The sequence below is a fragment of the Physella acuta genome, unplaced genomic scaffold, assembly GCF_028476545.2.
Source record: "Physella acuta isolate Inbredline_101_S28 unplaced genomic scaffold, ASM2847654v3 ptg000319l, whole genome shotgun sequence".
Taxonomy (NCBI): domain Eukaryota; kingdom Metazoa; phylum Mollusca; class Gastropoda; family Physidae; genus Physella; species Physella acuta.
The window spans coordinates 853566-866152 of NW_026731838.1; the positions used below are offsets into that span (position 1 = coordinate 853566).

Below are 12587 nucleotides of genomic sequence, written 5' to 3' on the forward strand. Positions count from 1 at the left end.
ATGAGTAGCTGGATAGCATGTTTTTGGAACAAGTACAGTGCAACAGCTTGACGCACTTTCAGCAGTGCAAGGTCTTCATGACCGAAGCAATAGCTGAGTTCCTTATATCATTTTGCTTGCGAGATCATCAAGGACCTCCAGCTGCAGTTTCAGTAAAGGTTTTCTGACTAGGATTCAAATGCAGAAGAAGTGAGACTGTTTCAAAACCCATTTGAAGCAAATGTAACCAGTTGCCCAGATGAACTGCAGATTGAGGGCATTGAATTGCAAGAAATGACTTCCTTAGAGACAAGTTTAAAAAAATGGCGGGTGGGTTTTTGTGTTTGCCCAAGGAGAAAAAACTTGGACCACGAGTGTGTTGTCGGCCCCCGACAATGTTTCTTTCAGACTTGTTCTCCTGGGGATGAATTTAAAATATGTATATATTTCTATATAAATTATAATTCGTTGGGGGGGGGGGGGGGCACGGGGACACCGCCACCCCAAAGAGACTCTGGCCCCCGAACTGATATTTGATAGTTAATGCGGCCCTCGGGATGAAAAGTTTGGAGACCCCTGTGTTAGTCCATAAGATTTGGTCTCATTATTAAGATGGAATAGCTAGGGAATATGACGAAGGTATAACTACAGGTAGGCAGTAGCGTAGCGAGGAGGGGGGGGGGGGGACATTTGTCCCCGGGCGCCGACCTTAGGGGGCGCAAAAATGGGTTGGAAAAATAAATTGAAAGGTTGAGGGGGGTGCAAATCGAAATCTTGAGGGGGTACAAATCGAAATGTTAGTTCCCGGGCGCAGGGAAGGGTCGCTACGCCTCTGCAGTTAGGTCTATGGTTTTCTCTCTCTATCCATCTCTCTCGACTTACAAGCGGTCAGAGTAAATCCTTGCTCGGCAGAACGGATGTTTATTTGACCAATAAAGGACACCAACTAAAAACAAGTATCATACCACCTTTGTATTATTTTACTATGGCTGCTTAGGGACCATGATTACATACCCCTAGACAAGGACAGCTTTATTTGCTAGTGCCAGAGTCAGCGTCAGCAACCTAGTCAGCCGTTGACAACGTATCGAACCTCAACATAAAAGTTCGGCATGCAACAACAGCACTATTTATTCCTTTACTGTAACCTGCTAGACCTAATTCAGCCAACAGTATTCTGGTCTTCTCAACGTTATCAGTAAAATACATTTTGATTCCAGTCTTAATTACAAAACACATAGTTGAGTTTTGTTAAACTGATCAAAATGGCGAAATATGAAAAATATAACGTAACATGTATTTGAAGTACCATATCTCTCTACAATAATAGCGTGTGAAATTGGGATACACAATACAGACCTCCAGAGACGGATTAGATTCCTATAAATGAGATGTCTGTACTTGTGAATATCTTAAATGGATCATATAACAAAAGAACATGTAAGGTTCATAAACATGATAAAAAATTTACGTACTTTTGTCATGACTGAACATATAAGACTTTGCAGATTTTAAAAAAAAATCCTGCAAGGCGCAATGTCGGTCGGGGGGTGGGGGTGTATAACAAAGGAAACATCAGACAACATAAGGGACTAGACTCACTGAGGTAACAGTACACTATATGGATGTAGGACGATAAAATAGCTGATCTACATAACAAAATCACCTTATAGTCTGAAAACGATCGATACACCTAGGTTCAATAGACCGGTTGTGGATACATACAAAAGAATAAAAAATAATGTGTTTTGCAAAAAAAGTGGACTATAAACACTACATTATAAACGACACATTTCAGAAGACATTCTGTAAATGTAAAACCGTACCAGCTTAACACGTGTTTTAACTAAAGATTCTGTGTCCGAATAGAGCACTTCACTGACGTCAAGTTTGTAATACAATTATCATCAAAACAAATATCAACATTCCACCTGATTACATTCGCACTATTATCTTGTTTCGAGTGTATACTATTTGCACATTTAAATAAAATGCATGATTGTTTAATTTACATTAGACACATCTTTAGTTATTTGTTAGTGTTTTTTTTTTTTTATAATAATTATTAGAATCCGTCAATATGTATGGAAACAACTTTAAAAAAAAAAATACCCACCATTTGAACTTTTTTTTGTTATAATTCTCTACCATGGTATGGCCAACCTGTTGTAACAAAATAATTATGTTAAGTTTTGGATAAAAAATGCAATTATTCGTCTAAGTTAGACGGTTTTACAATTTATAATATTGTTAATTATTATGTAGCAATATTTATTGTATTTATTAAAAAAATATTAAGAATAATGTTCAAACTCATTAGATTTCTAAATATGGAAAATCAATCTGTATGAATTGAAAACATAATATGGGAGATAACTTATCTTTATATCCCCAAACAGTTTTGCGATGTAGCGAGATTAAAATGTTTCATAATTTTAATATAACTGACAATTTATTTTAAGTTTGATAATTTATTTTATGTAATATTATTAAATGTTGCTCTCTTTGTTATCCATAAACATTATATCATTGTTGTACTTAAAATAAATGCAACCTTTACAATTTTGTACAATCAAATTGGAGACATTCAAACAATTACTAATACTCACATTCCCATGCTGTTTTTTACTTCCGTTATTAAAACAATTATATTCGTACATTAATCAACACATTTACGACAACTAACTACTCGTGATATAAACACTCTTTAACTGTTATATTTCGCCCATTTCAACTACTTTAGAATATTTTACGACAGGGGTCGGCAACCTGCGGCTCGCGAGCCGCATGCGGCTTTTTTGATATCAAGATGCGGCTCTCCAGCTCCTTGAACAATTACTAATAATCTTAATAAAAAAATAAAATATTTGAAATAAAAAAAAATGTTAGTGGCTCTTTAAAACCAAGGAAATTTTGAAAATTGTAATTTTTGGCTCTTCCGCCTCAAAAGGTTGCCGACCCCTGTCCTTCTATACAACCTCACTCTCTCTCAAGCTATAATCTACAACAACTCTACAAGATTTGATACTACCAAATAGTAACCAATCACCACCAAACCAAGATTGTAATAATCGCAAGATTCAATGCCAAAGAACTACGAGAAGTGATCATATATTAACATGAAAAAGAAAACCAAGAAACCGGAAGTGTAAACAAATGTACAAGAAGTAAGAAGGGCAAGGGCAATTTCGAAAGCACAGAATAATGTGCATACATGTGCATAAATGTGTATGTATGTATGTTCATGTATACCTGCTCTTTACTGTCTACCCTTGCTTGAGTGGGCAAGTAGCAAGAAAGGAACCATATTAAAAAAAAAAAGTAAGAAAAAATGAGCAACATAATCAATTAGAGTTGTATGTATTTCACAAGATTTTTTTTTAATTGCACATTAGAATAGGCTGTAAGCATTCTGTTTTGTTTACTTAGATGAAGTTGATTATATAATGTATTGGGTCTTTCGTTAGAAGTTAATATTCTACTTGTGCTTAACTCTCTCAATGTTAGAAACTGTAATGAAACTGTTAGTTGACTGAACTGGTTTTGTTTACCGTAGAAAAAAATGTAAGCTCATGAACCTTGTGTGCAAGTTTTTTACTCACTGGCCTCTTGATGTGTGTATACTTGCTTCTTCTAACTTGATAAATGTCACACAAACTGATGTCTATAACTTTCATATAGATAAGATTTAACAAGTTACAAAACTTGACTGAGAAAACTGAAAGCGTAATTACAAGAGACTTGAACACTTCGATGGAAGAGTGTTAGTAACTTTGCTCACTTTTCGGCTGCTTGAATGCGTATTTTTGTTCAATTTGATGATGATGTAGGCCTACTTGTTTTAATTGCAAATAAAAGTATTAAAAAAAATGAAAAAAAAAAAAAAAAAAGAAAAAAAAATTGTATTTACTTAAAAAAAAATGCACATACTGAATTGTGACAACAGCATTCAGTGGACAAGGTGGCAAGACAAACTAACTATGTAAATTACATGTCTGAGCCTAAGAAATGTGTTTGTTTACTACGGTTGTTCCTAACGGCCTAGCATAGTTAAATACTACACAGGGTGCCTTGGGCTACATTTTACAACGATCAACTTTGTAGCGATGACCGCCGACATGAACTAAACCATTTTTGTTCATTTAGAGTTGGTATTAGCAATATACATTCTTTGTAAGATCTTAACCAGGTATTGTTCATTTAGAATAGAGTGTGTTGATATTATAAATGTTCATCTTCATATTATCTTGACAATGCTCTAACAATGCATATCTATGAAGTTATGTTTAGTGTTTGACTAAGATTTTAGCGACAAAATAAACAATCCCAATAGCTAATAAATATTTATGATTGATACACATTTCATAGATGCGTACAGTATTGAATACTTAATAATACTAATCTCATTTATGAACCTTTTTTAGTAAGATTTATTGAATCTCTAAGTAACAATGTGTGCACTAATCTGTAGTTATACAATCCGTTAAATGTAGTTGGTGAATGGTGAAAGGTTGCATACTATACACAGCTCTATATTTAGTTAGTCAGCAGTTTGTGTTTCCTTCATAAAATCTACAACTTCCTTTAGCGTATGTCCTGCCAAGCATAACCTTATCAGGACTGTCCGTCACGTGTATGTTACCGACATAGTTGACACATGTGTGAGGCCTGACGGGGTCTAACAACACACATAAGAAGAAAATAAAGGCGTAATAAAAAATACTTAGAAGGAAAACAATGAAATAATTACACAACAATTATACAAGGGAATTTTGCGAACGATATATACATTCACAGTGTATAAAGTATTTGAGCTGACGTTCTCCTTACGATTAATAATAATTTTTAATACAAGAAAATGCATATCAAAAAGAATTATTCTGCACTGCAGGTGTGTTCCTCACGAGCCGATGCAGAAAAGTGTAATACTTAATTGAACAAACTGACGCTGTAAAGTACATATCTGAGGCTAAAAACATGTCCCCATCACCTGCAGTCGGTAGAATCAGACCTTCCGCCCCCCCCCCCCATACCTTCAGAAACTAAAACATAATCTTTTCAACACTCAGACATGTGTGGGAAGTTTGTCACTGTTCGATAAAGAGTGACTGGTTCTGATATGAAAGCTCTTTTATAAACCTTATAGGTTGTATCTTACAATTGTTATTAATGTAACACTAAACTAAGGCAACAGCAGATACTTTATTAAACACAGAATTAGCGACGATTACCTTAAAATTAAAAAAAAAATATTCAAGTGGCTATTACTATAATAGCCGATGCTGGTTGCTAGCTGTTTATTAAATACACAAGTCACATTCAAGACAGTATATTCAAGTGGATATTACTATAATAGCAGAGGCAGGCACCAATAGATACATTATTGTACACGACATGAAGTGATCATACTGTTAGGTTTCCTTTCATAATAAACATTTTTTTGTTCAAACTTCACGCACCTCTCTAAGCAAACTTAATTTCGTTTTCTTCATTTCGGGAGACATAGTTACCATGATTACAGGTTTAAAACACTGGACAACGACCATGTAAAGAAGTACCATATTAAACACAGTGTCAGATTGTATTGCCTCACTGTTAGCTTAAATTTCAGTGTTTGTCATTGGCTTGTGAGCACGGATAGAGATTCACAAGAGTAAAACTTATTTCTGACATTTAATTGGTCTTGTAAATATGTCATCAACTTGTCGTTTTCATACTTGCCAAATGGCATTTTTTTAAAATTTCAAACGGAATGAGAATATTAAAATTAGCGTACAATTTTAGCTCAGCTTAGTGTATCAAAGAAGGGAGAAATTAAAATAAAGGAAACAACTAGGATATCCTGCTTTATTTAATTAAGATTTACTCGTTTATTTTCCCTATCAATTTTAGTGCATTATAATAAAAAAGAAAAGAGGGGGGGGGGGGGTTGTGGTTGTTAATAGAATTACTGCATATACAATAATTTTATTTAACCGGCTAGATTACATAAATCTACAAAATATGTGAAATAAACATAAAGAAGCAGTTTATGGTATGAGCTACAAACCAAATAAACAATGTTGACTGGCATAAAATTCACTCAGCATGTAATTCTACAAATGTAAGATAGAAAAACAATTATATAACACTTATGGTAACTAAACATAATGGGGCGTTCAAATGTCCCCCTCCCTTGTGTGTTTTGTCTTAAGTTTGAGTGCAGTTGTTCATTTATTACAGCAATATGTATATAAAATAACGGCTTTTGTCTAGTTTATGTGCCTTATCTCTAGTTTTAATTTTACTAATGCATTTTATGTGGCAATGCATATACCTAATGTCCCCTCATTTTAATGTAGAATTATCATGTCATTATAATGTACACATATAATGTTGAAAAAAACATGTATTTTTCTTTCTTTAAGTTTTAAATACCTCCCATTTACTATTTTAATAGAGCCAAGGGAATACAACTGAATTTATTTTTTTTTTTACATTATGTGAAAATACATTGTTATAAAACTGTATATGACATTCAATATTTTGTACAACATACAAGTACAATTTTAAGTTTGATATATAAATGTGTGTTAAAATCGAATGTTTGATTGATATTAAGTTTAATAATTGACACAATTAAATGAAAAAGATGGAAAAGTAATTAAATGATATATTACAAGAAACTTGAATTCTTGAAAATATTATTATTCGTCAGGCCAAATGAATTTGATGATGGCTACTTAGTTTTGTATAAGAGAAAATTTCAATATGGCTAAAGCTACGAGAGCAACCGTGGCCAGCTTACTAAAAAGAATTGACGGATATAATCCTGAAAATCTCCAAACGCTTGAGCGATATGTTGATATGCTAGCAAATGAAAATACTTATTACATTGGAGCATATGTGGCTATTTTAAAGCTGTATCAGTTTAACCCTCACATGCATCAGGCTGGTGTGACAGCCATTATTCTCCTAAAGGCGCTAACCAACCTGCAACATTCAGACTTTATACTGTGTAAATGTCTCATTGAAACTGGAAGGTTATTGGCAGAACCAGTAGCTAAAGTATTGAAATTGGCAACCTTTTTAAAAACAGCAAATGTACAGGAATGTTGGTCGACCTTGGAGTATGATCCAAGCCTTCTAATTGGGATCGTAGAGCTTGAGAACTCAATTCGCGAATGTGTTTGCCATGTTGTTGCATCTACATACCAAACAATCAGGAAAGACAAATTACGCCAGCTTCTTGGTAATATATCAGATGTTAATTCAAGTGTCTGAGTTAGCAAATATGGATGGACAGAACAACTGGATGGATATGTATTCATAACAAACCAAGACGATAGCATTAAAACTAAGAATATCACAGAGAATATGTCTTTTGACAGTGTTGCTGCATTCATGGCATCAGAACGACAAGCCAAGTTTTATCGAAGTAAACTTCAGAGACAAAACAATAGACGTCATCATAACAATTATCAACACGTCTCATCCACAAATCGCTGGTTCAACCGATTGGGCGAAAGAAATAAACAGTGTTAACACACATAGTTCAATTATATTAGGTGATGGTTAGGTTTAGTTAAATTTAGGGATAAAGTGTAGCGTTAAGAGTGTAACTACTAAGTAAATTAGAGCGTTAACAATAAAATTGAGCGTAAAAATACAATTAAGTCATTCCATCTATTTCCTTCACCCTACACATGACCTTCACCTCAACCAGCATCTACAATGAGCTCAAGTAAACTGATTCTCAAGGTGAATGCACTTTAAAAATAATAAATACACAAAAAACGTTTATAATTACACGCTTTTATGAATGCATTAAAAAGAAGAAGATAATACACTTTTTATTAAATATAAAATAATTTTTAAAACTATAATAAATCTGCAGTTATTTAAAATATAAAAAAAAAACTTTCTATAAATATATTAATGCGCAACTATTTATATCACTATAAATAAAAGCGTGGGCCGCTTGTTGAAATAGGTATTATTATAGCTGCCCACGTGAAGTCCCACCTTCGAGTAAGAACGAATAAGGTCCCCCCCCCCCCAACTTAAAAGAAATGTCGTCATCGTTACTCTATAATAAAATTACCGCCTAATTCATGTGTCTAATCTAAAAAGTTGTCTGCTTGAAGAGTGTTTTTACTCTTAGGGGTAGGGGCGAAGCCCATTTACCCCCCCCCCCCCCCCCCCCATAGAAGGTCTAATAATGTGATACAATTTATATAGAACATATATTATACTTTTACCAGTGTCGGGCTCTCCCACCCCGGATAACTTTATTCGCCTTTGCAAAAATTCAAGTGCCCCACCCCCAGAAAAATATCTGAAGGAAACACTTTCTGCGAGAGTGAGGTTTATCAACTAAAAGTAGGAAACGAGGTCTAAATTATAAACTCTACTTTATAGTCTGTATGATCAACAATTACGATCAGTGTTTCTATCATACACTAATCTTTCTGGCAGGGGGCGCACAGTGGTGAAGTATATTTTCTATCTATATTATATTTCTTTAAAAGACACAGTAGATGTGCTTTGAGGTGTGTGTGTGTGGGGGGGGGGGGGGGGGGCAAGTAGAGTCACCTAAAATAATCTCTAAATGCGACTTTTGTCGTGGTTGAGATTAGTTGCAAGGTTTATGGGTATGGCTACAGCTATATTTAGTATCAATGGGCAGTAACTACGTGGAGATTAAGCTTAAATCCGATTAAAGTGCCGATTCGGGATAAAATTCCGTTTTCATTTACATTTTTCGTTTCCGGTTAAATTGAACATAGGTGGTGAGTTTTGTTATTGTTTAAGTTTATAGAAGATAGACAGCAGTATAAACCTAGCGCCTGTTGTATGCATCCTCAACGGGCCATTTTTCTCGTTAAAAAAATAAACACACTCGATATACAGATACAGTAGTATTTTGACATACGAGTGCCCCAACATACGAGACCTTTCATAAACAGGCTATCGATTGAGCAACATTTGAGATACGAGTAACCGGAGTAGCGGTTTTAACGGTTTGTAGAAAAGAAACATCTCTAGAGTTTGCAATTGATTGTGTATCGGAGCTATTTAATGGCACTTGCCTAACTCAGTTATAAATCATATACATATGTTACGTACTAGTCATTCTACAACAGTGTTGAATAAATGCTAACAATCTAAAATTATAATATTAATAGTTTCATTTCTTCGAGTGTGTAGTTTGTTCTTTTAAACAAACAAGGGAAACAACTAATTGTTATTATTAAATACGATTATGTTTTGAAAATTTTAAATTTACATCGCCATAAACATGTTAACAACTTTATTGTTTAGTTTTAGTATATAAGTTACAGCATGGCAATGCTATGACTTATGTGTATTCTATAAACTTTAAAATTATATTTTATATTATTTTGGTTAGAAACCGTACGACATGTAATATACACATTTAAAGACTAGCGCAATCTTTATATCAACCACATCTTCATACTATCCCATCTTTTCGGAACAGTTTTATACTTTCTAAAAATATAATATATCAGCGGTTACTTTAATTATAAGCAAATACTCTCTCTAAATATATAAACGCACTAATATTTATATCACTATAATTAAAAGCGTGGGCCGCTTATTTAAATACTTATTATTATAGCGACCCACGCTTTTCTTACAGTGATAAAAATAGTAGCGCATTAATATATTTAAAGAAAGTATTTTTTTATATATATTTAAAGTAACCGCAGATTTATTATATTAAAAAATATATATTTAATAACATTTTATTGTTTTCTTCTTTTTAGTGCATTTATAAAAGCTTGTAATTATAAACGTTTTATGTATTTATTATTTGTATACCTTTTAGTATTAATGAGTTATATGCATGTTAAACAATATAGTGTAGCAACAAATATATGATACACAATTTGAAAAACAGTTTTGCTTTAATAATATGATTTGTTTTACTATACGTGTCACATTTACTGATGTTTTAGTTGCAATAAAAAAATTGCCACAATTAGCTGAACACATATCATAGAACAGAAATCTTTAACACTTCTTTAACCGATGACATTAATACTGTTCACGTCGTGGTCAAGTTTATAGCTAAAGTTTCAGTAAAGTATTATGCGATTTAAAAAAAAAAAAAATTAAAGCTTGCAAAATACAGAAACTCTTTAACCCACTATGCAGACAAAACACAGTAGAAACCTAAATACACATCTATTTAGAATGACCCACTATACACGATATGAAAAAGACGCTAGAAGAAACATAACAACAAGAAACGACACCTTCAATATCGACATAACTCTAAACAAAATCCCTAAACAAACATACTTGACGGTATAGTGCAAAAAGCTATCTGTAGACAGACTATTTGGAACAGTAGAATAAGAGCAACACTTAGCAAGGTACAGTTCACTGGACATATACTAGATCTAGATTTTAAACACATACACCATAATTAACAACACCACAAGGTAAAGAACATGTGGCACTGCTTTGGTCGCCTGGCCCGCCCCATCCTAACACATCCCCTTTCATCAATCATTTCCCGCCCCATCCTAACCAACACATCCCCTTTTATCAAACATTTCCCTCCCCACCCTAACCAACACATCCCCTTTCATCAAACATGTCCCGCCCCTACTCCAGGATCCCAATATCATATTGTCCCTATAACTGCACATCATAATTACCCATTACCCCACCCCAGTGTTGAAATACTAGTGTCCCTATAACTGCACATCATAATTACCCATTACCCCACCCCGTCGTTGAAATACTAGTGTCCCTATAACTGCACATCCTAATTACCCATTACCCCACCCCAGTGTTGAAATACTAGTGTCCCTATAACTGCACATCCTAATTACCCATTACCCCACCCCTGTGTTGAAATACTACATTATATACTGAACTGATGATAATGTATTACGAAAATAAATAAAGATAAATCTTAATCATACGATTGATATGTGCACTACAAACACCCCGTATGAATCACGTATCCTTAAATTCACGTTTAAACCTAGAAAATTATACGAATTCTCATGTCATACCCACCACATATCAAACAACGGTGTCAGACTCTTGACTACCTAGCAGCATTGCCCCCTCCCCCGCCCCCATTACAGTAACTACACAGAACAAAGTCAAACTACACGATCATCAAGACACGCACCATTGCACAGACCGGTCCACACTGACCTTCCCCTTCCAGCAGTAAAAAAAAAAAAAAAAAAAAAAAAAACTTTACATCAAACCGGGTAATTCACATTTTATTTAAAATTGTTATGTTTTTTTTATTCTTTTTTTTCGCCAACTGCATTCTTGTCCCAATACAATTTTTTTTCAACCTTGAACCACTCTTCAAAGTAATAAAAAGTAATAAATAATACTAAGAAAAATGTACTTATCCGTGGGTAGCCACAATATCAACTTATGTCATCACAGCTGAAAATGTTGCTTTGGTAAACAAAGAAGTCAAAATAAACAGAGTAGCGTACCCTAGGTAATCTGGTTATTATGGCTAATTACTTTATCCACTTAATTACTTTTATACAATTTATGTTCATGTTTTTGAAATTGTATAAAACTACACAATACACTATATTTTATGTTAAATGCATACATGTATTAAAACTGAGGTATGACTGCTATAGATATGTTAGCAAGGGAAGAATGTTTGATTTGATGTGTCTCATTGGACTCAACATATCATTCTCATAATTTAGTTATTAAACATTTGCATTTTCAGGTTTAAAAATAAAATTGTAATTAGGCGTTTTCTATTCTATATAGGAATAAATCGTCTTAAATGAATGAAAGTAGGCTAGATGTCAAAAAGAAGTAATAATATTGTGAGTCTGTATTATTTCTCACAAGCTGATGATGAAAACTGTAATACTAAAGCGAACAAGTGAAGCCAACAATTACATGTCCGGGGCCAAATATATATATATATATATATATATATATATATATATATATATATATATATATATATATATATATATATATATATATATATATATATATATATATATATATATATATATATATATATATATATATATATATATATATATATATATATATTTAAATAAAAAAGACAGCTTTTATTTTACTTAGTGAATATTATCTTTCGACACAGTTAATATAAAAACTAATAGTTTTATTATATACACACATTTAAAGACTGGAAATCAATCATGTTTTACATTACTGCTTATATCAAGGCTAACAAAGTTTTTCTAATTACAATTATTTGAATCCACCAATCCCCGCTTTGTATCGAATTTTATTCTTCTCTCTTACCAGTCATTTAGGCCTATATATTTACTTTTATAACTCCCTTCAAATTCTGACATAAACAAATAATGTCTACACGTAAAACATAGATGCAAGTGGAAAAAAATAACTCTGTGAATCTCACGGACCTCTTCACGTTTGTCTCCCCTCCCCTAACTTACATCCAACAAAAGTAACTCACATCTTACAAAACATAACACCGAACCACTCAGGACACGCATCACTGCCCCTGTAGTCTCATCTCAACCCTCCCCTATCTTATGATCGCCCGTTACCATGACCGCCACCACCACCCCGCATGTCGCACCGTACCCGTAAATTTC

At 33.4% G+C, this 12587-nt stretch overlaps 1 pseudogene; it reads left to right on the forward strand.

Moving 5' to 3' along the window:
- Positions 1 to 6729: 6729 nt before the first annotated feature.
- LOC131940493 (eukaryotic translation initiation factor 3 subunit K-like) lies at positions 6730 to 7503 on the forward strand (annotated as a pseudogene).
- Positions 7504 to 12587: the final 5084 nt, after the last annotated feature.